We start from the raw sequence: 15175 nt of genomic DNA on the forward strand, positions 1-15175 counted from the left end.
CGATTTAACGATTCAAACGATTCATACGATTTAAACGATTCAAACGATTCATATGATTCAAATGATTCATACGTTTCAAACGATTCATACTTTTCAAACTATTTATATGATTCACACGATTCATACGATTCAAATGATTCAAACGATTCATACGATCCGAACGATTCATATGATTCAAACGATTCATATGATTCAACGATTCAAACAATTCATACGATTCAAGCGATTCATACGATTACCACACTGGCCTCTCATTTCTCTTTTCTCTCAAAAATATTCACTTTGTCAAACTGCATAGCGTAAACTCCTCTGTCCTGAAGATGTCGGAAAAGTGACAGCTACAGCTTTATCTCCGACACTGGAGACTCCTTCTATAAAATGTTAAATAAACGCCCCCTTACAGAAAAAAAAAATAATAATAAAAAACTTCGCCATGTCAACCATTACGCGTTTTTTTTTTATATCCGTTTATGCGGAGCGCTTTCCGTAGCTGTTACTATAGTAACAATAACTCGTTATAACTGCGGTATGGAAAATGAACGAACACCTTCTGGCCAATCCGGATTGAGAATTCGACGTGTCATGTGAACAGACAGCCGAAACACGGACCCGAAGAATTACTCGTGTTTTGAGATGTTTTGAGATGTTCTAGAGAGTGACGTTTGTTTTGTTTTTTTTCCCCCAAATCGCCTCATTCCAACCTTTCCAAAGAATCCTGTTCGGGAAAAGAAGCACGATCGGAGCTGTAACTCAGTCTCGGACAAAACTGCCTACCTAACGAGACGATAAGCCTCTCTCTCGTTGGGATCTAGCAGACAGAAATGAAGCATTCCTACGTTGTTTTGCCTGAGTGTGATTTCTCCAAGATCAACAAGCCTACCTACACAAACCTCCGTGAGCCGAAGGTCCGTGTTGCCATGGGTACGACGAGCCCACTGGCAGCAATGCGTCCATTTATGAACAGCATATATCTGTTAATCTGTCTCAAATTCCTCACACAGATTGGGAAACTGAATTAGATAACAGCCGGGGTGCGCCTATTTAAAAAATCCTGCTGTAATGGGAGTAATATGACACCTGCGTGCCAGTTAATTATGTATATCGTCACATATAGGGTGGAAAAGGCATTCCTTTTGTTGTGGCCTAACGCTGGTGCACAGAAACATCTCTGCTGTGGGTTTTGTGTTGAAGGGGTTTGTTTGTTTTTTTTTAGCTCAATTGTTTAGCCATGAGGTAGATCTCTGCAATTCACCTCCCAAAAATCTGCAGTAGCTTGAATCCATCATTTATATTTTATACCTCAGGCTGCTATAATACTTACCCGCCCTTAACTTCTTGCTAAACACTGTAAGGATTACCACGCCAAGATGGAATATTTCCCAACAACATCACGACACGGAGAGTTTTATTCCTCTTACACCAAGGGAAATAAGCTAGCGTGTATAGTTACCAGAGCATCCGTGAAGCAGTCATACAGTACAAGTCCCTGTGAATGAGCTGTTACTATAGAAACGATAAAGTGATTCGCAGCTGCACTGCTGTCAGAGCGGCTGTTATAGGATATTAATCCACACCTTCTGAACAATCACTGTGCCATAAAGATAACGTTCTGTCTAGTTTATGATGGAACTGCTACATGAGAGAATGCTTCATGAATAACTTATATTTTAATTAAGCGTGTTGTGTTTTGCCAAGCTGGGTCTTGTGTTGTGTGTCTTTTCAGCATTGATTGAGTTCCCTGTGATGCCACTTAGCCGTATTGACCTCCTCTGCATGGCAGCTTCACTGGAGAGTCAGTCATTTTGGCAATCCAAGGCATTGTTCATGCGTTGGATGGAGCATTTTCCAGCTTATGAGTAATTTGTATGGGGCTTTGTTGGTGATCTCGGTCTTGTTTTGAACTCTGCGAGGTTTTATTTCGGTTTTGTTCACGTCTGTTATTGTTTTTCGCTGTTTTTAACATTTGGTAATGACGTAACCTGGGATGGGTTGGCATGCTCTCCAGGGTGGACCTCGTCTTGTGCCCCGAGTTCCTGGGATAGGCTCCAGGCTTCCTGCGACCCTGTGTAGGATAAGCTGTAAAGAAAATGGATGGATGGTAATCACGTAACAGTTTAACCGTGGCCCATCGCACAAAATTTGTTCCAAACGTTTTACCTCGGGCAGGTTTTGCTAGAATACGCATTAACCACGTGTTCCCCCAGATCATCATGAATACCACGGTTGTTTCTTCCCTGGTCCATGAGCTTCTCATTTGTGCAGGTTCTGAACATTTAATCGTCCATTTCATATCACTCTTTACCCGACACTGACACTGGAAATCGCTGTTCGGATCACTGATCTCGCTCTGACCTTGCATTGACCTTGGATTGTTAGTCACAGAGAATGACAAGTAACATTGCAAGTTAATCTTATCTCTGGTGTTCCTCAGGGCTTAGTTCTTGGAACGCTGTTATTTTCCATCAATATACTGTTCTCATGACTACAGATTTCCATTACATTACACATTTCCAGATTTCCATTTGACATTAACGATGACATAATGCTACAGGCTACTACCTGGTGAATTTCAGACTTTTAAAATGAGTCATTTTAGCTTAGCATACGCCCTAGCGGCTCATTCTCAGCAGTTTTAGATGTAACTTTCTTCTTTGATAACGCACACAAAAACACACAACAGACCTGAAATTAGCCAAATCTTAAAAAAAAAATAAAAAATTCAAGGTCACCATGGTGCGCACACATTTCCAATATACAGACATCATCCACTTCATTAACCTCCTTTCCCTCCCCCGATCTTTGCAAAATATCTTACAAAAGAAATGGTTTTTACCAATCACAGAAACTGCACTTTGATTACATCAGAATCCGATTGAGTTCTGATTATTTGCAATGAAACAAGATCTCGGTCACTGCAGAGTGTTTTTAAACTAGCCCAACGTGGCGACCTTGTCATCATCTGTCTGGTCCGCTAACAACCCCTCCTCCCCTCACCCGAGCATGGGGCAGTGTGAATCCTGCCCCAATGGACCTCTTTTAGTGCTTGTTTGGTTCCTCTTTTTGACCTCTAGGGGCAATGAGAACTCTATGGAGCCAAATGGAGCAGTGAGCTCAGCACAAATCTAGAAAAGCAACAAATCATCGGACATCAACTTATATCTGTCAATCAGCAACACTTTTTAAAAAGCTGTTTGCCATGCAAAAGAGTTCAGTAGTATTTAAGTGGAATTTAAAATGTATGGAGTTGAGAATGAGGACTGGTGGGGTTCTGCACCACCTGCAAAACGGACAAGCCGCCATTTTGTCTGCCAACATGGTATTAATTATCACTTCTCTACAAATCTTAATGATTTACTGTAGATATCGAGCTATCAGTCTTGTAACCAATACACAGATCCCATTCGACTATGGACGGCTCCCCGAGTGCATTATGGGATTATCCTGTCATGTCATGTCGCTGTACTGTCTGTCTAAGAAAGTTTACAGCTGATTTTAAGGCATTTTCACATTTGGTATATTGGGGATTTTTTTTCTCCAGACCCAGGACTGTTTAAAATGATAGTTTGGAGTGTGAAAGCTGTTTTTGAAATCATATTTCACCTGAAACTTCAACATGGCGTGATTGGTTCATGTTACCTCTTCTTAAAGGTTTCAGGACCGAGCGAAAAAGCCTGGTCTAAATGGAAAGCCTTCCAGATATTTGGAGCAAACTGAATTCTCATAACATAGTCATTATTTATATGTTATAAGCAATACAGTTGGACTGGAACGTTTCACTGCCTTTCTGGTGTTGAAAACAAACGCTCGCATTTATTAAAAGTGCATTTACTACATTTATAAATGAATGTATTCATAAAGCTTAATAAAGAGAAGTATCTACTAATGAGCAAAAAAAATTCTAACCAATGACACATTCAATTCATCATCATCTATATATACATATGAAAATAATGGTGAAGGTAACGACTAATAGTACGCGATCAGCGTGAGCGTATATTCCTGCCATACTCCTGCAGTAATCCAGGGTGATCAAGCAGAAAGTCCAAGGCTAGCAGATGGATAAGCGCACAGCTGCCTTTGTCTTTATTCTAATACGACATCTCCAGCTGACTCAGCCTCGCTCAGGGACGTGGATAATGTTAGCGTGGGACTTTTCAGAACTCTATGAAAGGTAAATTGAGATTTGTGAAGTCAAATCTCGAGTGGTCTCACCATCGCATAGTGTCAGACATTTAGCATGTCGAGCAACAAATGTGTTCAGACCTGTTGGCAGAAGATTCCAGACCTGAAATGATCAAAGAAAGGCTGTCAGTTTGACAAAAAAATTTAATCAGACAAGAACTAATTAAGGAAATAACATTTTGGCCCCTGTTTTGTGTTTCTAAACCATCCTAAACTTGTACCGCGGTTAAGTACATAAACAGATTCTTGAAATATTACATGAAGTGCCCCAGATACCAAAATGTCTCTTTTCCACCTGCCCCTTAGTGTTATGGACAACAATACGACTGGAAAAAAAAAAGGTAGTTTATATACAATAGTTTATCACATTATCATCACAACAATTTTAAAAAATGATGACTCATCATGTACCAGTCTTGGTACACCTCAGGGGTGTATCTTAGTCTACAGTAGCAGCTTATTAGCAGTAAATGTGATTCCTGGTGTGTGTTTAGTTGTGTAACTTATCACTCACTGGAGAATAAATCGGCGTTGGCGGGTTTTTGGGGGGGTTTTTTTCATTGTTTAGTCATCATTTTGTCATTTTCAGCTCTGCTTTCATGGCATTTTATGGGCGTCGCTAAACGTCAATAAACTGTACCGTGAAGGTGTTTGGTCATTCACAGATGATTGGGGTTTATTGATAGACTGTATGTACATGAGTGCAAAGAAGACGTGCAAACTTTTGGAAATCTGATGTGAATTTTTAGTTCGATGTGGCCCGTGGTGTGGAGTAAGAAAACGTAAAACTTTACTAAAATGGTCAATAAATGAAGCAATTATTATTCATTAAGCAACCCGTTATTAAAGCAGATCTTTTTAAAAGGGGGTTTCATTTCGAAAAAATTGATGTGTAAAGAATCCCTGAAGGTTCACAAAATCTTTCATCTAGAACCCATCCAAAGAACTTTCAAGAAACCTTTATTTCCAAGAAGGTATGAAGGCCAGCGAACTCGTCCTATCCCAATGCACTTATCTCTCCATGTGAAAATGAATGTTTGTATTTTTGTGTCTCGAATGGTAGGAAAGGATTCCTCATCTCACTCCTCACCATTATACAGAGAAAAACATGTGCATTACTGGGAAAAAAAAAAAAAAAAAAAGCGTAACCATTCTCCAGGACCTTTCCCACTTAAATTTTTGTGCCTGTTCTTGGGTTTTATAATATTTATATAACCAGCGACAGTTATTGAGTAGCCATGAAGAAGCGGGGGGTGTGTGTGTGTGTGGGGGGGGGGGGTACTTGGTACTTTTAATTTTGTTTTCCTCAATGAAATATTTGGGAAAGGGAAGTGAGGAGAGAAGAGAAAAGGTAAATGAATCACATGAAAATGAATCACATGTAAACGAATCACATGAATATGAATCACATGAAAATGAATCACATGTAAATGAATCACATGTAAATGAATCACATGAATATGAATCACATGAAAATGAATCACATGAAAATGAATCACATGTAAACGAATCACATGAATATGAATCACATGAATATGAATCACATGAAAATGAATAAATAAATTAAAGACAAATGGGACCTAATGTGAATAATGGGACCTACGCTATCACATAAGTGGTGGTAGTGGTAGCGTGTGGACGCGATCTTAACGCTCTGCTCTTCTGACATCCTGTTTTCCTTCTGTATGTTCAGAAAACATGTCTTTAACCCAAGCTAAAAGTCTCACAGCTATAAGAAATCTGATATTTAGTGTTCACTTGGTTGTTTAATCCCCAACGTCCAACACCGACCGCTGAATCACGGCGTCGCTTTTCGCCTCTTTTGTTCATTTTTGAACTCTCGAGGTAGAGATTTGGTTAAATACATGCTATTTTGTGCGCTGTGGTGCTGTGGGATAAAATCGAAAGGGCGTCTGAAGGATTTCGAACACTGTTAAGTCTAACCGGCTCTTCTCAGACACAAGACAGTAGAAACCTGACCCTGTGGCACTGAGACAGAGAGAGAGAGAGAGAAAGTGCACAAAACTCTGGAAAACTTCACGATTTGTTCCACAGATGCTTATTCTTCAGGAAGAGGTTTGAAGGTTTCCGTGTGGAGGTGTAGTGGGAGGGTTTCAACAGTTCATGCTGTTCTTTCTTGGATGAATGTATAAAATGTATAAAAACATCTCACCAGAAAGAGAAAGATTTTGTGCTTAAAAATGTCCAGTGTCACATCGCATCCAAATTCTCATTCAGAATCTGAACTGACATTGTTGGCCATTTTTTTTTTTTTTTTCCCAATGGAACATTCACTAACATCCGCTTCTCAGATAGGATTCCAGACAAAAATTTTAGTCAAATTCATACATTGTAAGTAAGTAATAAAGCACTCTGTGTTGTGCTGTTACAGGGAAATAACCAACAACAGGGTGGTGTAATAAAGCGGATTTACTGTTACTCTTACCACAGCAAAGTCGATTGGCAAAGTGTTTTCTTCCTTTCATTAAACAGCGATTTACCAACAATTGTATTTTTATTAAAGTCATATCTTTTCTTGTTTAAAGTTATTTCACACCGGAGACTCCTTCCGTAAACGTTAAACAAACATCCCCTTACAGAAAACTTCACCACGTCGACGATCACACGTTTTTCTTTAAAGCTGTTCACGTGCACGCAAGCCACACAAGTCCCCGTGAACGAGCTGTTACTATAGAAACGGTAACGTTCCAGAATGAGCGCGTTATTCAGTCCGTCCACGATTTGACGATCCATTTTGCGACCGTAGAAATGAACGCAAATTGATTCGGAGAAGCTTGCAAGTTTTCAAAATTTACCGCCGATTTTCGGAAGATTTTTTTGTGACGTCATCACAACGGGCGTTCGGTTCACGCGCGTCAAACACGAGGACAGCGAAAAGGTCTCGTTTACCAACATTTTTTTTTTTTTCAAATCGCTGCAAAAGCGCGCGCAAAGCCATCCCGTGCAATCGCGATTTCGCCGGTTCGAGTCGTTTTCCGGAAACGTTTTAAAAAGCGGGGGGAAAAAAACTCCGCAAGTTGCGTCGCAACTTTTTTTAAAAAGCCACAGTACAAAATCGAGCGTTTTTGGCCGCACCAATCACGGAAAAAAAAAAACTCTGTGAGATCCTGTACGGACTGATTAACGTTAACCTGTGATTCAGAGCTTTGCGACGAAACATACAAAAAGAGTGTAGTATGGAGTGTGTGTGATATTTCTACGTTGAAGAGCAAAAACGCCGGTACTGTAGGAGATGCCCCACCCTGCCCGTATAACCCGACCCGAGCGAATAAACAGAGGAGCTGGGGACGTGAGTCACGAATTCGACGACTTTTAAAAAGAAATAACTTGACATTCAGCTTTAAAATCAAAGCCTTGGACTTGAGATTTATGAACAAAACGAATCACGACCTCGCCTCCGCTAGGGGAAAAGCAGCGAGAAGTGTGCCAGCGTTTAAATAAAGATATCCACAGCAGGCTTGAATCATCCTGCCAAGCTTTATAAGCTTCGTCAAGAACAAAACAGCAATATGCACAATGTCAAAGAGACGACGTGTCGAGCCTCGGGTTGATTAATGGGGTCTGCCTCCTGTATATCAATCCCTGCGTCTATATTTTCACTGTGTTTAAGTTTCACGTGGGTGGAGTTATTATTATTACTACTACAGTAACTATTTGTATATAACGCTACTTTTAAATTGTGGTAATAAAACACCGTAGAGCGACTGTAGAAGGACTGTGTGAAGAAAAAAAATAAACCCCAGTTGCTTCTTGTAGCAGTCCATTTCGTATCCACGTCGTCCGAATTTAATTCGCATCTAGATGAACTTTAGCTCCATGGGATCCTCCGGAAGTAAACAGGAGCACGGCGTTCCATTTGAGGACGTGTGTTTTATACAACAGCATTCATTTTGTATCTCACCCGCCTCTCTGTTTTCGTTCTCTTTCTGCTTCAAAGCACTGACACTGGAGACTCCTTCCATAAACGTTAAGGGTCAGGATCACTGGCAGCTCCATAAAATCATGTGTCGCTCGACGGAAGGAGAGAGGAGGAGGGAGGTAAAGAGAGGGAGATAATAATAATAATAATAATAATAATAATAATAACAATCAACACCTTCTGAGGAATTATTCAATTCAGCTTTATCTGTATAGCGCGTTTATCAATGAACATTGTCCTGAAGCAGCTTTACAGAAACGTATAAATTCAGGATATAGATTTTAAATGTATGACTTCATCCCCAACGAGCAAGCCAGAGGCGATGAACATTATTTTCACCGTTTGAAAACTGCCGAAAAAAAAAAAACTCTGTGTGGAAACGTTGCTGTATCTCAGGATTAGACATCCCTGCGTGTTCTGAAACAGTACACTGCGTTCACATTTCTAAAAACTGAACAGCGGGGTCATCTAATAACATCGAGTCTCGCAGGCATTACAAAAAAATAGAGAGAGAGAATGCTTATTGTGTAGATTCTGCAGATTATTGCTTTAAAACCTCAGCAGAACTTTAACAAGCTCTAGTAATTTCCAGATTTTCTTCTTCCTGGTCTTTTTTTTTTTTTTTTTTTTTGAGATATCGACTGTACGCTGCGTCCCGCTTGGCTCGCAACTTCCCGACGTTCTCTCATGTAGCCTCCCTACCGAGTTCACTACACGGGCTTCCTGTTGCAGCATGGATAATAAAAAAAAAAAAAGCCTTGGTTCAAAACTACGCACGGGTCAGAAACTCACGTCTTCGGCTTCGGCTTCGGCGCACTCGGATGTCTGGACATGTTCGTAGCAAGAGTTCTGGCTGCTTTGACATCCTCGCTCGTCCTCATCAGTGGTGGAACGTCTCGATCCTTTATCAAAGTCAGACAGAATAGCTCTACGACACTACGTGGAGTTACTGTTACCAGCCTGAAGTCGATTGCTTTCCTATAGGAGCACGTCCTATTGTATTTTATCCATTTATAGATACATTTAATGACTGCGAAGCAAGTTAGTTCCTGTTCTCGCTTACGTTATAGCAGCTATAAACGGACGTTCTCTGACCAGCCCTCTCTTTTGTTATGTGTTATGAATATATATATATATATATATATATATTTATTTATTTGATTTGATTTTTATTAGAAATCATTGTACAGAAGGTCGGTCTGGAGTATGCAGGTTAATACAGGAACGCTGCAGTGTATTGGGATTAAGATAAACAACCTTTTCACTCACGGACATCATTTTCCCAGAGAAATCCAAACCGTTTTGCGGATCCGCAAAATGGCCGTCCGCTGGAAGTCAATTTTCAGGGCTGGATTGAGAAGCTTTGACTTTGAAAGGTCACAATGTCAGGTTGAACAGAGGGTTAATCCCCTGCATGACTCCGGCAGACACACGCGTGTTGTAGCAGTGATGGCGGGTTGTAGCGCCGCGGGAACTCGTCAGAGCGCTGATACTGATCGAGTCTGTGAGGATTTCAATTTGGCTTTCTCACTTTTGATTCGCTTTCTCTCCATTCTCTCTTCCCTGTCACTCGAATCCTATCAAACTTATTGTGCATGGCGTGCTGAGAAGAAGAAGAAGAAGAGGAAGAGGAAGATGAAGAAGAAGAAGAAGAAGAAGGGCACCGTAATGTTCATTTGATCGATACGTACTGTACAAGACAGCGACGGCAGAATGCAATTACCGTCTCCCTTGCTTTCTCGCCGAGCTCTGGAGGGGACTGTAAATACACTCCCACTCCCGCTGCCAAGCTGTGTTACCCCCATGGCGCCTTTGTGAGGAGCAAATGTCTCCAAAATTACAGAGAAAAGTTTTTTATCTCTTTAAAATGGAGCTTTTTTTAATGGAGAAGGATTGAAAGGCTGAGGCTTTGAGACTGAGTGATTTTTCCTAATTAGCGAGAGCATCGTTAACGAAACATTGTCCTGTGCTGCCTTTTCTTTCTTTCTCTTTTTTTTGATGTGTATAATTTGTCAGATGCTTTTATTCAAAATAACAGGGAAGGAGAATGAAAACAAAGTAATGCTGTTCAAGTAGCTGGCCCGGGTCCTTTGTACATGGATGATCAAGTTAGCCGTATTGGACTGTTTACGATGCGTGTTTTAATTTTTCATCGCTCACAGGTGTCGTTTCACAAGATCAAACCAACTCCGAAGCTTACACACTTATTTATGATCAATGGTAAATGTTCTGCACTTTTTTAAGCACCTTGGCGCTTCCAAAGCGCTTTACACTGTGTCTCATTCACCAAATAAACACTCTGTACAACTGGCATGAGTAGAAGTGCATCTCAGAATGCTCAGCTCGTTGAATGATGAGGCGGATGGACTACAAGAGACTAAATTCCACATGTTAACAGTAGCGGAGGAAATGTTTGCAGCTAGGTACGAAATTCAAAATCTGTTTCATCTCGATTTTTCTCCCCTCCTCTTGCGTCTCAGGTATATCGGCTAGTATATTACTCACACGTATACCACACATGACATATTGCAAAACATATCAGAGATTCCAATTGAACACCGTGTGCAGAGGTTAAATTAGGAGATCCAGGAGATGTTGGAGATGATATTGTTATTATATCGTCTTCGATATTTCTGTTTACGTCCGCACGGCTTGATTTAAGAAACCACACTTGGGAGCGCAGAGCTTCCAGCCTGAAACACATGAACTAGGTTTATGTCGAAAGATTTCTGACGTGCTTAGCGATTCTGGTGCTAATTTATAGATTGATGTTGTGTTCGTGTTATTCCTGTGAGGAGTTAGAGGTTTGTGTGATGTCACGGGGGACATTGATTTAACATTTAATGCTCAAGAGAAGGGCGGAGAGTATCTGGCTGTTTACTTTCAGCTCGATCAAACTTTATCTGATCGAACAGTAAAATGGGTCTCATGAAGACTGGACATGTACTCGTACAGCTGGCAGTTCCTTCAAATGACAGGACCGGTGGGTCAGCGCCGTTTCCAGTACATATAAACCAACAGAGCCAGAGTTTCCCTCCTTCCACCCAGTTCCATCCAACCCTTCTGGCTGTGCTTTGTGACAGTTGCTAAGCTACGACAGTTCAGTCACCTGTTTAGGAAATGGTATGAGAGAAGAATCAATTCCAGGCCAAATACAGTTGCGTTTAGGTGTAAATGAGTCGGTTTCTTATAGACAAGCAGCAACTTTAAGCATTTAATTCCTGGAAAAAGGGATAACATAACATGTCAGTTGGCTTCTTGGGAAAGTTGGGAGGACTGTTCCAATTCCAACAGTGATAAAGCTAACACATAGCTACCCAGGTAGCAGAATGACATTGGTCTAAAGTTTGGCTGACTAATGTTTGTTTACTGGGCCAACGTTGGGCAACAATTTCCAACAACCACCTTTAAATCCAGCCATTTAATTGGGTCACGGTTGGCTGCGGATGTCTTTCAGACATATCGCCAATGTTGGGCCAACTTTAGTCATTCAGTTAGCTCAAGGTTGGGTACTAATTTTGGACTAAGATCAAGTTGTCCATTGGGAAGTGCATGCCAAATACAACGCAATATCATGAGTCTTGACCAGGGAGTCAATACATACTGCTTTTTTTTCTGGTGAGACGACCCCAACCTGCTTGTGATTCATCAGAATTAGCTAGAATAAGATTTCCCTTGAAGTCTGACAGTAAATTCCTTACAAGCCCTGTGGTATGGCGAACTCTTTCGCAATAGGTGCTGAGTGAAAGACTGCAATCTATCATGTGCTTTGCAGTGCACTATTCAACCTCGCTTAGCCACCGCCAGCTTCGGCTAGAGAGGCAGTTTCCATGGCTAGTTCAGAAGCATACAGGTGTTATAGTGTGCCATAGCAATCTACAGAAAAAAGGCTCATCATTCGTATTTGTACGATACTGTAGCACACCAACAAATTCAGCATTAAAGACATTTTTCTTCTTGTTCTCAGCCCACGTGTGGGAAAACATGAAAAGGTCATCATGGTGCGCATGCATTTCTGATGTACGGACATTATTTGCTCCATCATTCCCTCTCCCGATCAATATATCTTACAATCTGTACATCATACACACACTGTATGTGCTTACACTTTGCCTTTGCCTTTATTAGCGATAATTTATTCAGATTTTCTGCTATAAAGCCAGATCTTGGTGCTCGCAGAGTATTTGTAAGCTAGCCCACTTTGGCGTCAAAACCATGGCATCAACCCTAAACCATGGCATCAAAACCATGGCATCATAAACTGTCCTGTATTTTGTTGCTCCCCCGAGCACAGTTATTCCTGCCCCAATGGGCCTCTATTAGTGCTTGTTGCAGTTTCTTTTTTTGGACCACTAGCTGAAATAATAATTCATTTAATTCAGTTAAATGGGCCTTTGAGGGAGAGCTTGATGAGCAGACTTCAGTTATTACTGATTACATTAAATTCTGTATGGATTCCTGGATACCGGTAAAGACTACCAGAACATACCCAAATTCAAAACCTTGGATCAACTCATCTCTAAAATCTCTTTTCCACAAGAGAAAACTTGCCTTTAAGCAAAAGGACTTTGCTGGTCTCAAAATCATACACCAGGACATCAAAACGGAAATATTTAAGGCTAAAAAGAAGTATAAAAACAAATTGGAGCAGGACTTTGCAAATATGAACACCAAACAGGCTTTTCAGCGAGTCAGGTCTCTTACCGGACAAGCCGTTAAACAGACTGTCTCTGGACCAGATCCCACCACCTTTGCTGCGAATGTTAATCATTTCTATGCCCGTTTTGATACCTCTGATTTTTCAGCAGAGTGTGATCGCCGTTTTGGATTCTTTGCCTTCTCAAGAGCTGGATTACGAGTCCCTTCTAACTAAGCAGGATGCCTATTTCCATCTTATTAAGTGCAAACTGAATAAGGCTCCCCGGCCAGATGGAATTCCAGGTCGGGTCTTGAAAAACTGCGCTCTGGAATTAACCCCCATTTTCATTCCGTTTTTCTTCGAGCACTCTGCACTTCAACAATACAAGTCAGATGGAAAACATCAGTTGTTACCCCTTTTCCCCAAAAACCTCATCCAACAGAGTTAAATCACTACAGGCCGGTATCATTAACTTCAATCATAATGAAATGCTTTGAGAAAATGGTTCAAAACATTATGCTTCCATATGTTTCACCCTTTTTGGATTGCCTCCAATTTGCATATAAACAGAAGAGAGGTACAGAGGATGCAGTGGCTTGTCTCTTGCACTGTCTACTTCAACACCTGGAAAATATGCCAGACATCTTTTCATTGACTTTAGCTCCGCCTTTAACTCAATTCAGCGTCATCGGGTAATCAGGAAACTACGGTGTCTGCAAGTCCCATCACCACTAGAACACTGGATTTATCATTTCCTTTCTAAGAGACCACAAGTGGTAACGGTGGACAATGCATTATTGCCCATTATTGTTCTCAACACTGGTGCCCCTCAGGGGTGTGCACTTAGTCCACTTCTTTATATTCTCTATACAAATGACTGTCAGAGTCCAGTCACCCCAAGTCATTACTTTAAATATGCAGACGATACAGCCATTGTGGCATTGCTAAATAAGGACAGTGATTCTTTTTTGGACCCTCAGCGCTCCATAGCACATTTTAGTACATGGTGTGATGATAACTTTCTCCACCTTAATATCGAAAAGACTAAGGAACTGGTTTTTAGCTCTTCCAAAACACCGACCCATCCTTCCAGTGTTACCATTAACGGAGAGATGGTTGAAAGGGTGGAGCATTTCAGATATCTGGGCATTACATTACACTGGATAAACATCTCAACTTCAATCAGCACACTCTAGGTATTTACAAGTGCTGTCAACAGAGACTCACAGTTATTCGTAAACTGTTCAGCCTAGTCTGCTTCTTCTTCTGTATCGAAGTATTATTGAACCGGTTCTTATGTATGGTGCCATTTGTTTTTTTCCGTATGCTAACAGTAACCAATAAGAACAAATTCTTGAAAATAACTAATTTAGCGAGATAAATTATTGGTATTCCCACCCTCAATTTATCGGACTGTGTCAGTCCATACGCGCTCCGGAAGGCACATAAATTTTTAAATGATCCAAACCACACACTTTATCAATATTTCAACCCCCTTCCTTCTGGCCGCAGGTATAGACTACACATGTGCAGAAAGGCCAGCTATGGTAGGAGTTTTGTTCCTATGGCTATACGAGCGTTAAACACACTGGTACTCAGCCATTGGGATGCCACACGCATTTGTTGTATGATGATCCTGATGTTTTTCTTTTTGTCCCCTTCTCCTCTCTATGCCTGTGATTGTTTATGATGGTTTCTATGTATGATGTTGTTATGTTTTTGTTTTTCTACGCACCCATGGTGGAAACAAATTTCCTCTTTGAGGACCAATAAATTATCTATCACAATCATCTAAGTTTTGAAATCTGTCACCTTTAAAATAGCTGTAAATGGCTTGGAGGGAAAAATAATAATAATAAAATGGCTGCAGTAGGAATGTTATCCTTGCTGTTTGAAAGCTTTGCTATTTCAGTGCCTCGTCATACAGGTGAGCTTCTTGACAGTTTATTTTCTGGCTCAGTGAAATCTTGTGAAATAACCCTTACTTCCATCTCAGTGTGTCTTTGAATGTGCAGGTGGGAAGCTGCAACTAACAATTAACCCACCAAGGACACCTCCTGCTACTGCAGCTCGGGGATTATTATTTGGACCCCGCAATCCAGATGCTGTAAATCATCACCTGATTGCTACTAGCATCGAAGAATTACATAAGCAGAGCATCATTACAAGACTGGTCAGAGAGTACTGATTCATCTCCTGTAATAGCAGCTCTGACAATAGTGCAGCTGCAAATCGAAGTTTTATTATTTATTTTTTTCCCCGATGCACTCATTATCGTTTCTATAGTAACGGCTCGTTCACAGGGAGTCCTATTGTGGAAGCTGCACGAGGAGACATCTACTGTAGGTAACGTTTATGGAAGGAGTCTCCAGTGTCAGAGCTCGTAATTTCTGACCTCTGACGAGGACAAACCG

Source organism: Ictalurus furcatus, chromosome 16 (genome assembly GCF_023375685.1).
Source record: "Ictalurus furcatus strain D&B chromosome 16, Billie_1.0, whole genome shotgun sequence".
NCBI classification, from domain to species: Eukaryota; Metazoa; Chordata; class Actinopteri; order Siluriformes; family Ictaluridae; genus Ictalurus; species Ictalurus furcatus.